The sequence below is a fragment of the Prionailurus viverrinus genome, chromosome C1, assembly GCF_022837055.1.
Source record: "Prionailurus viverrinus isolate Anna chromosome C1, UM_Priviv_1.0, whole genome shotgun sequence".
In the NCBI taxonomy this organism is placed as follows: Eukaryota; Metazoa; Chordata; class Mammalia; order Carnivora; family Felidae; genus Prionailurus; species Prionailurus viverrinus.
The window spans coordinates 100,468,815-100,489,099 of record NC_062568.1 but is presented as its reverse complement, the minus strand read 5'-3'; the positions used below and the strand labels follow the sequence as shown (position 1 = coordinate 100,489,099).

Below are 20,285 nucleotides of genomic sequence, written 5' to 3'. Positions count from 1 at the left end.
AGCCCTCCCCCATTTGTGCTCTGTCTCTGTCTTTCAAAAATGAACAAATGTTAAGAACAAAAAATTTTTTTTAAGAATTAAAAAACTACACTGCACAGGGTGACTGGGTCGCTCTGTCAGTTAAGCCTCTGACTTTGATTTTGGCTCGGGTCATGATCTCACGGTTCCTGAGTCCAAGCCCCACATCAGGCTCTGTGCTGATAGTGTGGAACCTGCTCAGGATTCTCTCCCTCCCTCTCTCTCTCTGCCTCTCCCCTGTTGCGCTATCTCTCTCAAAAATAAATATTTAAAAAATTAAAAAATATATACTGCTTGTCCATATTCAGAATACTGTAATATTCCCAATATGGCTTCTAGAGTTGTTTGATTTTTTTATTATTATTTTTAAAGTTTATTTATTTAAGTAATCTCTATACCCAACGTGGGGCTCAAACTCATGACCCAAGATCAGCAGTTGCAGGACTATGACTTGTTGAAGAGGTCAGGACAGTTATCTTACAGAATTTCTCAACTTCTAGGTTCATCTGATTGTTTCCTCTTGATAATATTTATCTTGGTCCTTTCCCCCTGTAAATTGGAAGTTAGATTGAAATCTTGATTGGACTGGATTTTAAATATTTTGACAAGAATTGTTTCATAGGTCATGCTGTTTGCTACATATTACACACCACATTGGTGTGTGGCTGTTGCCCCTTTTTACTGACAATGATTCTTGTGCAAAGGGCGGTAATAGTGTCCATTGGACAATTTTGTGTATGATGGGATCATAGTTTGACACGATGCAAATACAACGTTTTCCATCAGACTTTTTAAACTAATAGTTTTGGTATCTGCTGATAGTTGTGTGAATTAACCATTTCATAAAAGCTGACAAAACGTAAACTTCATTTGCTCTAAATTAATTAGGTGGCATCGTTCTCCAAAGAGCTTTCCCTCATCACTGGGAACGTTTCATTACCCAGAGATACATTTCTTACTGGGAAGGCAGGGTAAATGCTTAATTCTTTCCCTTTAATTAACAATTTTCTAATAATGGATTAATGGCAATCATCTCAACTTCGGGTGGTGGGGGCCCCCTTCAGTTTGCTCCCGGGTCCCTCTGACGTAACCCCGTCTTTGAAGGCTTCTTTGCTTTTCTCTTTTTTTTTCTTTTAAAAAAAAAAATTTTTTTTTTTTAACGTTTATTTATTTTTGAGACAGAGAGAGACAGAGCATGAACAGGGGAGGGGCAGAGAGAGAGGGAGACACAGACTCTGAAACAGGCTCCAGGCTCTGAGCGGTCAGCACAGAGCCCGACGCGGGGCTGGAACCCACGGACCGCGAGATCATGAGCCGAAGTCGGCCGCTTAACCGACCGAGCCACCCAGGCGCCCCTTCTTTGCTTTTTTTCAATGTAAGTATTCCCAAGCGTGCCTTGTAGGTTCCCAGCTCCAAACCTGGAACCAGCCATTTCTCCAAGAGTCCCTGGTTTCTTTTTGTAAGCAATGGTATCTAGGTGTGGCTTGCTCTTTCGCCTCTCATTCTTTTGGTGCGCTCATTCCATCTCTGCAAACAAGAAGAGCAGTTATAACTTTCGTTTATTTGTTGTTGCTTACACACAAGGAATTCTACACGCGTTAGTGTAACTAGTTTATGGAGAAGTTTCACACGCGAGTTACGTGAAATGATTTCATTTCTTGCGTCATCCCCACCTTCCGCTGTGCCCTGATAAGCCTTCCCTCTCATGCCTAAATGATGTTTGAGGCACCTATCATTATATTTCCATCACTTTTGGTCAGTGAAACAACCCAGTCTGGTTTAACTCTTTTATTTTTCATATCTAATTCAAAGCAATCTTCCTCTTCATAGAGTAGGCTACTGGGACCTTGTGTGCAGCATGGTCTGCTAATTGACTTTCTCCTCCTTGTCCCACTTTTGGTTCTAGCTCTTTGGGTATTGGAGATGGAAAATAGAGGGTAAAAAGATGCAAACATCTTTTTTGAGGTAATTTCTTTCTTTATTGAGTTATAATTCACAGGTCATTAACTCTCCGTTTTAAAGTGTGCAATTCAGTAGTTTTTGGTATATTGATAAGGTTGCAACCATCACCCCTCATTCCAGAACATTTTCATCATGCCCCAAAGGAATGCCTCCAGTCCCCCAACCCTCCCTCTACCTTAGCCCTAGGCAACCAGTAATCTACCGTTTTGTGGACATTACATATAAAGGAAATCATACAATATGTGGCCTTTTATTTCTGCCTATTTTCAGTTAGCATAATGTTTTCACAGTTTTCTATTCATGGCTCAAGAATATTCCATTGTAATGATACATCACATCTTACTTGTCTATTCATTAGCTGGGGTGTTTCCACTCCTTAGCTACTATGCATACCGCTGCTACAAACCTTAGTGTACAATATTTTGTGTAGATAAATGCTTAACATTCTCTTGTGTATATACATAGGGCTAGAACTGCTGGATCATATGCCGACTCTCTGTTTAACTTTTTGAGAAACTGCCATGCTGAGTGCTATTCAAAGCAATTGCATCATTTTACATACCCAGGGGTTCCAATTCTCCACATCCTCACCAGTTCTTGGTATTGTCTGTTGCTTTGCTTGGTTTTGAAATTACAGCCATTCTAGTGAGTGTGTGTAGTATCTCAATATGGTTTTCATTTGCATTTCCCTAATGACTATTATCTTTTCTTGGGCTCATTGGCCAGTTGCACATTTCTTTGGAGAAATGTCTATTCAGATCATTTGCCCATTTTTAAATTAGGTTACTTGTCTTTTTAGTATTGAATTATAACAGTTCCTTACATATTCTGGATACTAGACATTTATCAGACATATGATTTGGGAATATTTTTTTACCATTCTCTGGGTTACCTTTTTTTTTTTCCTTTCTAGTGTCCTATGAAGCACAAAAGTTTAACATTTTAATGTAATTCAATTTATCTGTTTTTCCTTTTCTTGCCTGTTTTTGGTGTCATATCCAATAAACCATTGCTTAATCTGAGGAAAAGCAAATTAAGATTTATTCTTGGGGCACCTGGGTGGCTCAGTCGGTTAAGCATCTGACTCTTGACTTGTCTCAGGTCATGATCTCATGGTTCATGAGTTCGACCCCTCATAGGGCTCTCTGCTATCGACATAGAGCCTGCTTCGGAACCTCTGTGCATCCCCCCCTCCCCGCCCCCCCCCCCCCATGCTCTCTCTCTCTCTCTCTCAAACACAAATAAACATTAAAAAAAAAAAGATTTATTCTTGTGCTTTCCTTGGAGAGTTTTTGTTTTTGTTTAGAGAGGGAGAGAGAGAGCACAAGTGGGGGAGACGGACAGAGGGAGGGAGAGAGAATCTCAAGGATCAATGCTCAGCATGGAGCCCAATGCAGGGCTCGATCTCACAACCCCAGGATCACGACCTGAGCCGAAATCAAGAGTTGGATGCTCAACCAACTGATCCCCCCTGGTGCTCCTCCTTGTAGGGTTTTATAGCTTAGATCTTACATGTAGGTTTTCAACCTACTTAGAGTCCTTTTTTTTTTTTTTTTTTAAGTTTATTTATTTTTGAGATAGAGGGAGAGAATCCCAAGCAGGCTCCATGCTGTCAGCGCAGAACCCGATGTGGGGCTTGATCCCACAACAGCGAGATCATGACCTGAGCTGAAATCAAGAGTCACTTAACTGACTCAGCTACCCAGGGGCCCCAGGTTTTCCTTAATTTCTTTCAACAACGTTCAGTATTCGGAGTTCCCTCTGTCAGTGTGGAGACTGCTTGGGATTCTTTCTCCCTCTCTCTCTCTCTGCCCCTCCCATGTTCTTTCTCTCTCTCAAAATAAGTAAAATAAACTTAAAAATACCAAAACAATGTTCAGTATACAAATCTTCTACTTCTTTTGTTAAATCAGTTCTTAAGTATTTTATTTTTTTAATGTTTATCTTTATTTTTGAGACAGAGAGAGACAGAGCATGAGTGGGGGAGGGCAGAGAGAGAGGGAGACACAGAATCCGAAGCAGGGTCCAGGCTCTGAGCTGTCAGCACAGAGCCCGACGCGGGGCTCGAACTCGTCAACTGCGAGATCATGACCTGAGCCAGAGTCGGACGCTCAACAGACTGAGCCAGCCAGGCTCCCCTTAAGTATTTTATTCTTGATGCTATTATAAATGGAATTGTTTTCTACTTAATTTTCACAACAAATGTCTTTTTACTTCACTAGGAGCAACTGGAATTCTCTGTCGGTTGCTGTTGCTGCACTTAGTAACGCTGACCGACCACAAGGCCTTCTGTGGGCAGTTATCCAAAGTGCGGATCTGTCATGGGACACACGTGTGAGCTCTGTGACATGTGTGTGTCATACTTGTGCAGGGGCTGTGCTAATCTCCGTATCGTTCTGGTTTTGCTATGTGTGCTGCTGAAGTGCCCCACAGGTCTCCACAGAGCATGGTCTCTTGGTACAGGATATCAATCTCCAGTTCAGGGTTCCAACTTTGCCACTCACTACCCAGTGGCAGGCCCCACTACCCCCCTGCCTCTTTCTGGGTTTTCCTTCTTGCAGTATGCATCCTCTTTGGGGGGGGGGCGGTGGGGAGGGTTCCAGAGAGATGGCTCAAATACTGGTAGCTGCCACTGTGTTTACTTGACGGTGGGGGTTTATTTTCCAGACGATGTAACTTAGCAACAAGGTATGGTAATTAAGATGTGCATTAAGGCACGGGGATGAAAGAATAACCTAATGGAACGAAAAGAGAATCCAGAATGTGTATCAAAAGTAGCGTTGCCCACCTTTGGGAAAAGGATAGCATTGCCAATAAAAGGTTTCAAAACAATTGGTTGTCAATTTGGGAAAAAATAAAATTAGTTTCCTACCTCACACCACATATAAAAGTAAATTCTATGTGAGGGGTGCCTGGCCGGCTCAGTTGATAGAGCATGTGAAGCTTGATCTCAGGGTTATGAGTTCAAACCCTACACTGGGTGTGGAGTTTACTTAAAAACAAAAACATATCCAAAAAACACAAAGTAAATTCTGCGTGTGTAAAAGGCCTGAAGGTTGTAAAGCCAACCAACCAAACAAAAAACCCCACCCACACTTAAAAAAAACTAGAGGGAACCAAAGGAGAATATCTTTAACCTTAGGATGGGGACAGATTTGTTTTTAGAAGAAAAAACAATCGGGACACCTGGATGGCTCAGTCAGTTGAATGTCTGACTCTTGATTTCTGCTTAGGTCATGATCCCAGAGTCGTGGGATTGAGCCCTGTGTCAGGCTCCACACTGAGGGGAGAGTCTCTCTCTTTCTCTCTCTGCCTCTCTTCCTGGCTTGTGCTCTCGCTCTCTCTCAAAACAAAACAAACAAACAAACAAACAACAAAACAGTAAGTCTACACCAAAAAGAAAGGATTGATAAACCTGCTCATAAAAAGATACCATGATAAAAAAGTAAAAAATCAAATTCCAGATGGAGAGAAGAAATTGGCCGCATATAACCATGAAAGATTTATATCCTGACTATGGAAGAATTTCTAAAAATCAATAACAAAAAGACAAAGCTCGCCTGAAAAGTGGTTCAGGCAGAAAAGGAGACCCAAATCACCAGTGAACACGTGAAAAGACGCTCGGCCCCATGAGGAATCCGGGAAACAACTTAACACCATTAAGGAAATACCATTTGAGACTCTTTTTTTTTTTTTTTAATTTTTTTTTCAACTTTTTTTATTTATTTTTGGGACAGAGAGAGCATGAACGGGGGAGGGGCAGAGAGAGAGGGAGACACAGAATCGGAAACAGGCTCCAGGCTCTGAGCTATCAGCCCAGAGCCTGACGCGGGGCTCGAACTCACGGACCGCGAGATCGTGACCTGGCTGAAGTCAGACACTTAACCGACTGCGCCACCCAGGCGCCCCATGAGACTCTTAAAAATTCATAAAACATTAAAAACTCTGAAAATACATAGTGCGAGTATTGGACACGCTCATAGTCTGCTGGTTATTTTTGAGATATGTTTGTCAGGTTGAAGACATGCATATGGTAAGACCTCGTAAATGTCACTAGAGAAACTCTTGCATATAAGCATCAATAGAGGGGTTTATAAAAGTGTTTATATAGCAAGGTTAAAAAAAAAACAAAACAGACCATGAGGCGCCTGGGTGGCTCAGTAGGTAAAGCGTCCGACTTCGGCTCAGGTCATGATCTCGCGGTCCATGAGTTCAAGCCCCACGACGGGCTCTGTGCTGACAGCTCAGAGCCTGGAGCCGTTTCAGATTCTGTGTCTCCCTCTCTCTCTACCCTCCCCTGTTCATGCTCTGTCTCAAAAATAAACGTTAAAAAAAATTTTTTTTTAAAAACCCAGCAAATAAAACAAAACTAAAATCCTGCAAACGCACTAGATGTCCATTAATAGATTAGAGAAATGTCAAAACATTCATATAGTAGAATACCATAGAGTAGTTAAAATAACCTAACACTCCAGCTATCCTATTTATCCATAAGATATATCTCAAAAACACAGTGTTGAGAAGGGGGGGTGAGTTGCAGAAAGATATATACAATATGATAGCATTTATATAAAACTTAAAATATGAAAATAATACTTACGGATGTTAGGATTAGTATCACTTATGGATATGTTCATATGTAGGAAAAACACAAGAACAGGTATGAACATATAAGTGCCAAATTCAGGAGGGAGAGGTAGAAATGGGGTCAGGTGACACAACACGAGAAATTCATCACAGTTTCTATTCTTTTTTGTATGCCCGATACTTCATTAAATGCAAACAATTACAAAATAACTCCTAGTGTTGTGAGATAGCCCTGAATTCAAGTTTCTGTAAACTGCTTTCTTCGGTTCTAATTTCAGTGTACTGCTTCTAAAAAAGGTTGTCAGCTCTCAGGCTGGAGACACAATCAGTTTTGAACTTTAACCTCATGACTAAGACTCTCCTTTGTCTTGGGGAAGCCAATGACTTGCTTCCAGTTAGCAAGTCTGTACAGGAATTTCTTCCCACTTTATAAATCGGTGTTTTCTTTTCAAAATATTTCAGCCTGTTTGCCCAATTTTCAGAGAAAGGGGTATTCAGTAGCTGGCTATAGGCTACGTTCTGGAAGAGGGTCCAAATGTTCTTGTCTGCCAGCTGTAAGACTACTGAAGTGGGGTCAGGATCACCCAGATCTAGTTCTGAATCTGCCACTAACCAGGACTGCAAGACTCTAAGTGAATCTCCGGTTTTCTGTGGCCTCCGGTTTTCTCAGTCAAATAAGGGTGGTTGATGAAATGATCTGTAAGGTACCTTCTCAATCCAACCTTCTGTGATTCTCGGGCAGATTCTGAAGCTTTGTCAAAAAATTCCTTGGCTCTAAAATTTTTCTCTTCTATCATTTCCACCAAGCTGGTTGGATGAATACTGATGAACTCAAATCTCTGGACAGCTTTTAGGGATGCTCGATTTTTCATATGCCCAAGTTGAAAGTTCAGGGTTAGATTACCCCACTTGCCATTAGGCAAATGTCCTGGCTTCTCATCTACAGATGAGCCTTATCTTTGTAATTTATACCAGCAGTTGTCTGGTAAATCCCTTAGAAGTGGTTGGTAATCTCTTTGTAGTAAAATTTTCTTTCTTTCCCCCTGCTTGGCACCAAGAGGAATCTAATTTATTCTCTGAGGTATGGTGCAAATACTTTTTGTTTAAATTGAGATACTGTGTTATCGATGAACACAGAGTCCTGACTGATAAGGTACGATCTTGCCTTCTTAATTTATATAAGTGTAAAATATTAAGTTCTGTGAGAGTTAAGAACTGTCGGCTTCTAGTCAAACCTGTTAGTTTCAAGAGTTGGCAACTACCTGTGGTAATCAGGAATTACAGGTTGAAAGCAACTACCGTCGTCAGTTTAATTCACGAGGTGTTTGAATTCAAAAGAAGACTGGTAAGTGCAATTTAAATATTACACAGTTAATAGCAGGGAGGGTGCCTAACCCCAGATGACTCAGAATGCCAGTGCAGTGTGGTAGATGACCAGAGAAGCGCAGTCAAGTGCATGAGACAGAGGAGTTTGTAGAAGAGTTCTATACCTAAATCACACACGCGCAAAGGCAGATTTTGGGCACTGAGAAAATCAAAATACATTTGAGGATATTGGTTTAGTGACTGTGAACAACTCATATTGTGTATGCTATGATTTACTTAGAAATTAGATGAAGCAATAAGGAAAACTAGAACACATGGCATGAATAGAAGGAGATTATCTGAAAAGGAGAAAAAGGATTTGAGTCACTGCAAACATCAGAAGGCAAGATGAAATTATCCACGAACAGGAAAACTCTAAATAAATAACACCAGCTAGGAAATATGGCAAACACAAATCTTATAATTTAAAAACTTGATTTCTTAATGCGTCACTTAAATTTTATTTATTTTTTATCTTAGAGAGAGAGAGAGAGAGAGAGAGAGAGAGAGAGAACATGAGCAGGGGAGAGGGCAGAGGGAGAGAGAGACAGAATCTCAAGCAGGCTCCACACTCAGCACACTCAGCTCCACACTGACATGGGGCTCAATCCCACGAACCTGGGATCATGACCCGAGCCAAGATCAAGAGTCAGTCGCCCAACCAACGGAGCCACCTAGGGCGCCCCTACATCATTTAACTCTTAAATTGCCAGCTGGCAGAGTGACAGACTCCACCTCTATTTCAAGTACTACATGATATCATCAATGTGGCAAAAACAAAACGAGAAGAAACACAATTGTGCAATTTGGGGGTAGTAAAGATTCCCATGCATGACAACCAGGCATACCCCTGCAATTTACAAGAGATAGTTGGAATTATTTAATCCTTAATACAAATGAACAAATGTAGGCAGGGAGCTGTTATTCTGTTAAAGCAGACGTAGTGGGGTGGCTTCACTGACACATTCTGATCTAGCTAACGAACTCTGTTCTCACTTTGCTGCCATGACCGAGAAGTGTGTATATGTATGTGATGGTCCACGTGTCAAAACAGGCCCATTTTTGGAAACTTTATCTGTGAAACTCTAAACGACCTTGTTAAAATGGAAAGATTTAGAGTGGCTCAAAATTAGTATTATTTATTTTGAGAGAGGGAGCAGCCGAGGGGCAGAGAGAGGGAGAGACAGAGAATCCCAAGCAGGCTCCGTACCACCAGCACAGAGTCCAATGCAGGGCTCAATCCCACGGACCATGAGATCATTACCTAAGCTGAAATCAAGAGTGGAACGCTCAACCGACTGGGCCACCCGGGCACCCCGAGTTGCTTGAAATTATTAGAATAAATAAACCCTGTCCAAGTGGGAACTGGTCGAAATCATCATTGTAGCTCTGAGATCCTGAGTGTCAAAATGGTGAGTTTCAATGTTTTGTTTGGTATAGCTCAAGAACATTCCCCTCATTCCTCCTTAGCTTTGACCCATCCACACTTGCTAAGTGCCCCCTTTTATGTTCCATCATTGTAGTAATTATATAGTCTAGTAATTTCTTTTCCTTACTAAACTGACTTCTTAGACTGTAAAAATTGTATCTTTTCAGGTATGCATACCCAAGGGCAGGTCAAGTTCTGGCAAAGGAGAGGCTATTAGGTAATGTAAAAATAAAGGCACTTCACTTGGTTTTGAAAGTCTGTAAAAGTCTCTTATTTGGATGGGTGGATTAGGCCCCTGGCACAGGAGTCCATCTGAGAACTGGCACGGACCAATGTTGCTTGAGAGATCTCACTGATGGCAGTTGAAATCCCAAAACTGTCAACTTACTGACAAATATGTCTGGTTACTTACTCTTTGGCATTTGTCCTTCGTTCTTATGAAGTGTGAGGAATAGTCTCCAAAAAGCCTGAGCAAATGCAGATTATGACATATTGGACAATGGGATAATGTTTAAAGGGCTATTTAATCATTTGTTTTGCATCAGAGCCATCATTGAACCACCTGGATTTGTCATGCTTCTGATGGTAAGTACACAGGCTTTCATACTGCCATTGTTATTGACAAGTAGGTTTTTCTAATGTCAATTTCACTAGCTATGATAATATTGGAAACTAGGACTGTCCTCTTCATTAAAGATGAAGTGTCCTTGGTGCTTGTGACTAGGCTAAGTGACTTGTCTAGGTCACACAGTGAGTTCGATGGCCATAGGGCAGTTCTCTAGTAACTGCCACTATGGTGTCTAATGATGGCCATATGGGCAGCATTCGGGTGCCTGGGTTGGTTAAGCATTTGACTCTGGTCTTAGCTCAGGTCTTGATCTCAGGATCGTGAGTTCAAGCCCTGTGTTGGGTTCCATACTGGGTGTGGTGCCTACTTAAAAAAAAGGGGGGGCAGCCTCGGTGGATTAGTCGGTAAAGCATCCGTCTCTTGATTTTAGCTCAGGTCATATCTCAGGGTTTGTGAGATGGGGCCCTGCATTGGGTTCTGTGCTCACAGCATGGAGTCTACTTGAAGTTCTCTCTTCCTCTTTCTCTGCCCCTCCCCTGCGCTCCTGCACTCTCTCTCTCAAAATAAATAAGTGAACATTAATTTAAAAAAAGATGGGCATATGAGCAGCATTAAGACCTTGCCAGGTGAGGAAACCCATGAGAGGGAAGTCAGACACCTGTATTGCCTCCTTTAGGTGGGTGGTACTTACCAGGTAAGTCAAATACTGAGACAGGGAGTGGTTATGAACAGTTTAGCAAACTAGTTTCTGATCTCCTGTTTTCATCACATACAAAAGACACACCCTGCCTTTGCCCAAATGTTTCTGTAACACTCGCTACTTCTCTAGCCAAGAGACTGTCTGTTTCCCAAGTGCAAATTCAGATTCCATATGGGTGATGGCAGATGATAACAATATGCATTGTTGCTATTCTTGACTTTTAATTTCTGTCGGCATGAAAACCTTTTTTTTCCACTGAGATTATCAAAGAATATTAAGTAAAGCCATCCAATTAAATGTAAGTACCTATTACTAAAGTATTTAGGCTAACCTACAATGGAGGGTACTGCCTAATGGAATCATAGGAAGAGAAAGAAATCTTCTTACCCAGGGTCTGGTGATTTGTTCATTAGGGCATGCTATCAAATCTTTTAAGAATGACTTGGAGCGCCTGGGTGGCTCAGTCGGTTAAGCGGCCGACTTCAGCTCAGGTCATGATCTCGCAGTCCGTGAGTTCGAGCCCTGTGTCGGGCTCTGTGCTGACAGCTCAGAGCCTGGAGCCTGTTTCAGATTCTGTGTCTCCCTCTCTCTGACCCTCCCCCGTTCATGCTCTGTCTCCCTCTGTCTCAAAAATAAATAAACGTTAAAAAAAAAAAAAGAATGACTTTCGAAAAATTGCAAAAATGTATGCTGATAAAACAAAATGAAGAATACAGACATAAATTTTAAAAATGACCAACAATTTTACCACCCACAGACAACCACTTGCTAATAATATTTGAATGTATTCACTTCCAAAAAGTTTTCTATGTCAAAGATGCACTACACACACGAATTGATACCTAGGGCAGGCACCTGTCAATCAGTTGCTCAGTGGAATATAAAACAGATAAAAACAGGGAGGGCCTGGGGTGCCTGGGTGGCTCAGTCGGTTAAGCGCCTGACTCTTGATTTTGGCTCAGGTCATGATCTCTTGGTTTGTGAGACGGAGTCCCACGTTGGGCTCTGTGCTGATAGCACGGAGCCTGCTTGGGATTCTCTCTCCCTCTCTCTCTGCCCCTCCCCTACTCATGCATACATGTTCTCTCTCTCAAAATAAGTAAATAAACATTAAAAAAAAAGGGTAGAGCTGAAGATATTAATAAAAATATCATCCTCAAAAACTGTGGGGAAAAATTTTAAAAAGGACATAACACCATAAAGCTTGTACACCTTTAGAGAACACTGGCATAATCTTTTATTTTGTAGATAGGACACTGAGGGAGAATGTGACCCGCTGAGAGCAGGCACAGCCCGACCTAGAATCCAGGAACCAAGGCTTCTGACAGTCTCCCTACTCTCACAATGATTTTACCTGACTTTGTTATATAGATGATTGGATTTAATGATTGATAAACTTAGGCTTTGATGGGAAGTGGTTTGATGGGAAGAATAATACAATGTTAGCAGATCCTTTTTAACCCACCAAAATTGTATTTGCTAGGGATTAAGTTCACTACTTAAGCGTTTAGTCAGAGTGTATTAGAATAGCAAGAAACCTTAGAGGTCCCTTATAGTTTATATCCCCATTGTCTCTCTTAAAAAACATTTTTTTTTTGAAAAGTTTTTAGAAAGAGCAAGCGGGGAGAGGGGCAGAGGGAGAGAGGGAGAAAGAATCTTAAGCAGGCTCCACCCTCAGCACAGAGCTTGACACAGGGCTTGATCCCACACACCTGGGATCATGATCTGAGCTGAAATCAAGAATCAGTTTTGGTTTGACTGACTGAGCCACCCAGGCGCTCCCCCATTCTATAGATAAGAACAGTGAGGCCAAAGGGGAAACATAATTTACTAAAGATGTTTACCTAGGATCCCATATACTCTGGATTGATGGGTATCCACTTACTCTGACTTCAGTTGAACTATTCAATTGTAACAAGGAACTTAGGCAACGGTCATTAATTACTGCTAACTTCACAAAGAGAGACAAAGAGAAATTAGGTGCCTTCTGATGGATGCATGAGGGAGTTGTGCCAAAAAACTCAAACTTGAATCAGAATAAGGCATACAGCACTATCAAGCATCTAGGGGGTAGAAGAGCATGTTAGAGACTCCCAGGAGCACAATCAGGAAAATCTAGAATGTGGGAAATACGTAAATAATTAGGTTTCTGCAGTTAATAAGTATCAAGGAAAAATGAGATGGGGTGGGGGGGGGATCTAAAGAGACCTAAGAGAAAAATAACTTTTTTTTTTTTTTAAATTTTTTTTTAACGTTTATTTATTTTTGAGACAGAAAGAGACACAGCATGAATGGGGGAGGGGCAGAGAGAGAGGGAAACACAGAATCGGAAGCAGGCTCCAGGCTCTGAGCCATCAGCCCAGAGCCCGACGCGGGGCTCGAACTCGCGGACCGCGAGATCGTGACCTGAGCCGAAGTTGGACGCTTAACCGACTGAGCCACCCAGGCGCCCCAAGAGAAAAATAACTTAAATGACATGTATTGGTATTTGGATCCTGATATGCACAAACTGTAATAAAATAATTATAAGACAGGTACATTAATACCAAACTTACAGACATAAAAAAAGATAGTAACAGTCTGAACAATTGAATGCCAACAAATTAGACAACTTAAATGAAGTGGATTCATTCATAGAAAGACATAAAGTACTGAAACTGACTCAAGAAGAAACAGGAAGGAACTCTCTTGCCCTGTTGGTGGGAATGCAAACTGGTGCAGCTGCTATGGAAAATAGTGCGGAGGTTCCCCAAGATATTAAAAACAGAACTACCCTACGACCCGGCAATAGCACTGCTAGGAATTTATTCAAGGGATAGAGGAGTGCTGATGCATAGGGGCACGTGTACCCCAACGTTTAGAGCAGTGCTTTCAACAATAGCCACAATATGCAAAGAGCCTAAATGTCCACCAACTGACGAATGGATAAAGATGTGGTTTATATATACAATGGAATACTACTTGGCAATAAGGAAGAATGAAATCTGGCCAATTGCAGCAACGTGGATGGAATTGGAGGGTATTATGCTAAGTGAAATAAGTCAGAGAAAGCCAGATACCATATGTTTTCACTCATATGTGGATCTTGAGAAACTTAACAGAAGACCATGGGGGAGGGGAAGGGAAAAAAAAAGTTACAGAGAGGGAGGGAGGCAAACCATAAGACACTCTTGGATACTGAGAACAAACAGAGTGCTCACTTTGGCAGCACATATACTGAGAACAAACTGAGGGTGGATGGGGGGGTGGGGGAGAGGGGAAAGTGGGTGATGGGCATTGAGGAGGGCACTTGTTGGGATGAGCACTGGGTGTTGTATGGAACCCAATTTGACAATAAATTATCTTACGAAAAAAGAAACAGAAAACCTGAACAGATCTATAACAAGAGATTAGTAATAAAAGAACAAAGCAAAATAAAACAAAACTACCCACAAAGAAAATCCAAGGCCCGGATGGCTTCACTGGTGAATTCTACAAGACGTTTAAGAAAGAATGGATGTTGGGGTGCCTCTGTGGCTCAGTCGGTTAAGCATCTGACTTTGGCTCAGGTCATGATCTTGTGGTTCATGAGTTCAAGCCCCGCATCAGGCTCTTTGCTGACAGCATAGCAAAGATTTATCTCCCTCTCTCTGCCCCTCCTCTGCCTCGCACATGCTCTCTCTCTCTCAAGAACAAATACACTTAAAAAAAAAAGAAAGAAAGAAAGAAAGAAAAAAAAAAGGACCATATGTGAAAAACGCACAGCTAACATCATATTTAATGGTAAAAAACTGAATGCTTTCCCCCTAAGATCAGGGACAAGGATGTCCACTCTCACCACTTCTTTTCAACATTGTATTAGAGGTTCTAGCTGGAAAAAAATCAGTCAAGAAAATAAAATAAAAGGGATGCATACTGGAAAGGAAGAAGGAAAAACAATCACTATTTGCAGATGACATGATTTTGTAAACAGAAAATGCTCAGGAATTCACTAATAATCAATGAGTTTGGCAAGGTTGCAAGATACAAGATCAATATACAAAAATTAATTGTATATCTATACACTTGCAATGAATAATCTGAAAATGAAATGAATAATTCCATTTATAATTACATCAAAAAGAAAATATATAGGAATAGATTTAATAAACGAAATGTAAAACTTATACTAGGAAAATTACAAAACATTGTTGAAAACAATTAAAGATGATCTAAATGAATGGAAAGGCATTCTATGGTCTTGAACCAAAAGACTTCATATTATTAAGATGGCAACAATCTTCAAATTGATTGTTGTTACAGATTCAGTAAATTCCTACCAAAATTACAACCGAATTTTTTTTTTTTTTGCAGAAATGGACAAACTGATTGGAAAATTCATATGGAATTTCAAAGAGTTCTAAATAGCCAAAACAACTGGAAAAGAAAAACAAAGTTGGAGGACTCACATTGCCCAATTTCATAAACTACAACGCTATAGTAATTGAAACAGTGTGTACTGGCATAAAAATAGACGTATACATTGATGGAAAATAGATTTAGAATCCAAAAATAAACCCATATATTTATAGTCCATTGGTTTTGGACAAGGGTGCCCAGGCAGGGCAATGGAGAAAGAATAGGTTTTTCAACAAATGATGGCAGGACAACTGGAAAGCTACATGTAAAAAATTTTTTAGTTTATTTTTGAGACAGAATGCAAGTGAGGGAGGGGCAGAGAGAGAAGGAGACACAGAAACTGAAGCAGGCTCCAGGCTCTGAGCTGTCAGCTCAGAGTCCGATGTGGGACTGGAACTCATGAACTGTGAGATCACGACCTGAGCTGAAGTTGGATGCTTAACCAACTGAGCCACCCAGGGTGCCCTAGAATTATATACTTTAAGTGGATGAATTATATAGTATATGAATTATATCTCAATAAACCTTATAGCAAAAAAAATTATGAGGCAATTCAGGAAGTCTGAAGATTGACCAGGTAGATCATGAGACTAGGTATTATTAAATTTTTAGGTGTGATGGTGGTATTGAGGTTATATTTTTAAAAAATTTAATGTTTATTTTTGAGAGAGAGAGAGAGCACAAGCCGGCGAGGGGCAGAGAGAGAGGGGGAGAACAGAGAATCTGAAGCAGGCTCTGTGCTAACAACGGAGAGGTTATATTTAAAAGAATCCTGGGGCACCTGGGTGGCTCAGTTGGTTGTGTCCAACTCTTTTTAATTTTTTTTAATGTTTATTTATTTTTGACAGAGAGAGAGAGAGAGAGAGAGAGAGAGAGAGAGAGAGAGAGACAACGAGTGGGGGAAGGGCAGAGAGGGAGACAGAATCCAAAGCCAATTCCAGGCTCTGAACTGTCAGCACAGAACCCCACATGGGGATTGAACCTACCAGCTGCAAGATCACAATCTGAGCAGAAGCTCGCTGCTTAACCAACTGAGGCACCCAGGCGTCCCTGGAGTGTCCCAACTCTTGATTTCCCCTCAGGTCATGCTCTCAAGGTTGGTGAGTTCAGGCCCCACATTTGGCTGTGCACCGAGTGCAAAGGCTGCTTGGGAATCTCTCCTCTCTGTCCCTCTCCTGCTCATGTGCTCTCTTGAAATAAACATTTAAAAAAAATTAAAAAGAATCTTGTCTTTTAGGAATACTAAAATATTTTGGATGAAATAAGTTCTTTTGGCCCACCTGTCCCTTAAAAGTATCACTCCCCTTTTCTGCTTCTCTACCCTTACAATCAAACTCCTCCTCCAAATGATCTCTCCCCCTTCTTTCCAGTTCTGTTCCCACCATTCTTTTTTGAACCCGTTCCAATCAGGCTTCCATCCTCACCACTCCAATATTGGGGCCAACAGTCAATTCTAGCCCATTAGCAATTGACTTGGTTGCTCTTCCCAGTTTACTTTCTTGGTTTCCCCTTATTTCAGTGGCTGCCCTTTCTGTCTCCTTTGCTAGTTTCATTACTGTCTCAATCCCTAAATGCTAGAATGGAATGCTTCGGAGCTCAGTCTGTAGCTAACTCTTACAAATTTTTGTCTACACTTTTTGTCTAGATGATCTCATGGCTTTTAAAACTCTCTACATGCTAGTGTCTCCCAAATCCAGCCTAGACTTTTCTTCTCAACTCCAGACCCAAATATCTGCCTTGATATTTTCATATGGTAATAAGCATTTCAAATGTAACGTCTCCCATCCTGAATTTCGTAGCGCTTTCAATTCCCAACCTGCCTGTCCCAGGCTTTGCCATTTCAGTAAATGACAACTCTATTCTTTAAATTGCGCAGTCCAAAAATCTTGGAGTCCCCTAATCCCTTTTGCTTATACCCTGTATCAATCAACTCAAATCCTGGGTGCTATCCTGTCTGATCACATCCAGACACCTCATCAATCTACTGCTTGCACTTTTCCCAAGCCACCATTGTCTCTCATTTGCAGAATTGCAATGGCCTTCTAAATTGTCCCTCTTGCTTCCCTATAATCTATTCTCAAAACTCCCTTACTCCCCAACAGAATATTCTCAAAATTGAAGCTAAAGTGATGCTTTAAAAATATTAGTCACTTTACTTCTCAAAATCTTTCAATGGTTTTCCCTCTCAGTAAAAGCCCAAATTCTTACAATACCCTGTAAATCCCTACGCAATTTGGCATCCTGTCACCTTTGACCTCATTTCCTACTTTTCCCCTCCCACACTCTGCTTCTTTCGCTCTGACCTCCTTTCTGCTCTTAGAATGTAGTAGACATCTTTCTGGAGGCTCAGAATTTCTGCACTTGCCGTTCTCACTACCTGGAATGTTCTCCCAGATAAAGGACATTTCTTGCTCCCTTCCTCCTTCAGATCAGTGCTTAGAGTTGGTTTCTTAGTGCCTCTCCGCCCCCCCCCCCCCCATTTAAAAAGAAATCTCTTTCCCTTCCTTAGCACTCATTATTTCTCCTTTACTGCTTCATTTTTTCCCCCCATAATACTTACCGTACCTGACAGTTTATATTTTACTTACTACTTTATTTTCTATCTAAGTACAGGGATTCTTTCCCTCTGCTTTGCTAAGTGTTTGGCACATAGTTGGTACCCAGTATTTTTGAGTGTATGAATGCTACTTAAAATGCACTTATATTCTCTGCTTCACTGTTTAACTGGCACTAGCTTCTTAAGTTTACGTATGTATCTCTGAGGAAGATGAGACTGATTGAATAGAAACACTATCCACTCACTCAAGACTATGCTATCTATCTCTGCAAGGGTGATCAAAGCAGAAACGTTCACATTTTAGTTGCAGCCTTGGTACTAAGCAGCCAGGTGGCATAGGGCAAATCATTTTTCCTTTCTGGCCATTAATTTCCTCAGCTGCCAAATAGATCATTGCTTTGAATGATCCATAGGATTTTTGAGAATGTAAAATGAAAGATGAAATGTTGAGTAGGTCTTATTAATTTCTCCAGCACATGCAAAGATATACTTACCTGGGATTTTTTTTTTTTTTTAAAGGCCACGAACATACCTGGAATCAAACCTCTGAGTTCTTTTAGGGACCTTGGATGATGCAGTTTTGCTGTGTTAAGCCCTTACACATACCAGTAATTTGAGTGATAGTTCTTGATGTCACCCTATTCTTTCTTCTTAACAACTGAATTGTTTTCTTTCATTCCCATGTCCAAATCAGTGAGTAGTCAGTGCCCAAGGGTGCCCAGCTCCCATGGGAATTTTGTTTCCTAATCATTTGTGTGTATGTGTGGTTGGTGAGTCTCTCCACAGCCCATTTGTAACCCAGAGCCTTGATTTTCTCACTGGCAAATGTGGTGAATAACAATCAGGTCATGTTTATTTTGATGGATTCAATGGCATACCAATACTTTACATAAAGTAGGACAATGCCTGGGAGATCTCCGTAAATGCTCTGCATAAATAGGGTATGTATTGAGCTTCTACCGCCAGGGTCACTTTCTAAAACAGTTCTTTTTGATGGCTTTCTCTACTTAGTTTGTAAGTCTTCCCCATCTTACTGAAAGCAGGGTCTCAGAGTTATTTGCACACCCACGTTCACAGCAGCATTCTTCGCCATAATCAAAAGATGTTGGTAACCCAAGTATCCATCCATACACACAATGGAACAGAATTCAGCCTTAAAAAGGAAGGAAATTCTGACACATGCTACAACATGGAAGCGCCTTGACATTTATGCTGAGTGAAATAAGCCAGTCACAAAGAGACAAATACTGTATGATTCCACTTATATGAGGTATTTGAGGGGTGAAGTTCAGAGACACATGGTAGACTGGTGGTTGCCAGGACTTGGGGGAGTGGGGATTGAGGAGCTGTTTAAAAGGTACAGAATTCCAGTTTTACAAGATGAAAGGAGTTCTGGAGATGGTTGCACAGCAATGCAATGGTACGTCACTGATCTGCACAGTTTAAGAGTGGTTAAAACGGTAAATTTTGTTATGTGTACCTTCTCATAATTAAAAATTTAAAAAAATTCCCCATCCTATTTTTCTTTTTAAAAAAAAATTTTTTTTAACGTTTATTTATTTTTGAGACAGAGAGAGACAGAGCATGAACGGGGGAGGGGCAGAGAGAGAGGGAGACACAGAATCGGAAACAGGCTCCAGGCTCTGAGCTACCAGCCCAGAGCCCGACGCGGGGCTCGAACTCACCGACCGCGACCTGAGCCGAAGTCGGACGCTTAACCGACTGAGCCACCCAGGCGGCCCCCCATCCTATTTTTCAAACCTTACTTTCCACTCTTCCCCTGTATCCCCCACTACCGCCTTTCAGTTAGACTGCTGCCTTCATTGTACTCCCAGTAAAACACTCCCTTTTCAGCTTTCGCTCCAAGGAGTTTCCTCTCCGGAATGCTTTCATCAACACCCATCCATTTGGGTGGTGCTTTCGCCCCCAAAGATGCTAGTTCTTCTAGATGCAACCAGGAGTCACATCCTCCAGGTATCCTTACTTACACCTTCAGACCACGGTCCTTCTTCTTTCCTGCACTGCACACAGGAGCGAACACGTGCCTTTGTTTCCGCTTTGTCTCGCCGACCCTTAACATTTAAGCCCTGAGCATCAGGGGCGTTACCTCACCGTTCTCCCGCACCCGTCTTCTAACACAGAACACTCCACCACCGCGGAGCTCGGCATTCAAGAGCTCCCGGTGAAAACTCAACGCACTGGACATCGAGAAGGGAGGGAAGTCAACTCCCACTCCCACGGGGTGATCTCGTTGAGGCAGTGTGTTAATTTCACACACAAGCTCTCAGTGTCAAATTACCTGCGAACATAGGGGTTCGACGCCGCAGAACTGGGTCCTGCAGGATCCTTAATGGCAGCCCTATCATTTGCACAGCTTTGTACCCTCCGAAACACTTTCTCACGTGTCAGCCGAAAGTCACGCGAGAGGGAGGTCAGAGGCAGCGTTATTTGTTCAGGCGCTCACGTAAAAAAGGGGTTGTGGCTGGCCGTCTCGAGTCTCCGAGGCCTCAACCGTGCCGATTTCGCTTCAAGAACGCCAGAGAACCGTTAAAAAGTTGTGCTTCCGGCTCAAGTGTCCGCGCCCTGTCGAAAAGGGAAGGGGGAACCAACGCAAGCCCGGGTACGGAAAGTCACAGGGCACAATTTCCTTCATCTGAGTCGCCCGACGGTCGGGCGGGACGCGCGTAACCCAGAAGTGAAAGCTCGTTTCCTTCAGGTATTA

General features: G+C 41.8%; 1 long non-coding RNA gene and 1 pseudogene across 1 annotated transcript; both read right to left on the bottom strand.

The window, feature by feature from the left end:
* Window positions 1-1,413: 1,413 nt before the first annotated feature.
* Window positions 1,414-20,249, bottom strand: LOC125171911 (uncharacterized). The gene is made up of 2 exons (XR_007154494.1): window positions 19,863-20,249; window positions 1,414-1,545 (listed from the first exon to the last, which is right to left on the bottom strand). It is a non-coding gene; the product is annotated as an uncharacterized LOC125171911 (long non-coding RNA).
* On the bottom strand, window positions 4,307-4,406 carry LOC125174233 (uncharacterized; annotated as a pseudogene).
* Window positions 20,250-20,285: the final 36 nt, after the last annotated feature.